Genomic DNA, 258 nt, shown 5'->3' with positions numbered 1-258 from the left:
AGTCCTCTAAAACGTGAAATAAGGGGCTAAAAATACCACCAAAACAAATAAAATGCAACTTCAGGAATGTCGCTACCTACACATCGCCCGACAGCTATCCCCCTCTCCCCCCCTTCGAGGCAACCTGCGTCCCTCCTCCTAAACTTCACTGGCTATGTCTACCCACAGTTCTACTCCATAGGGGTCTGAACTGAGCTCTGCTAGGCGTGAGTATCATCGTACAGGCAACATTGTTCCCGTTGAACAACCTCGCTAGCT

Source organism: Eimeria mitis, genomic scaffold, assembly GCF_000499745.2.
Source record: "Eimeria mitis Houghton genomic scaffold, Emh_scaff2406, whole genome shotgun sequence".
NCBI lineage: Eukaryota > Apicomplexa > Conoidasida > Eucoccidiorida > Eimeriidae > Eimeria > Eimeria mitis.
This window is presented reverse-complemented; position numbering follows the sequence as displayed.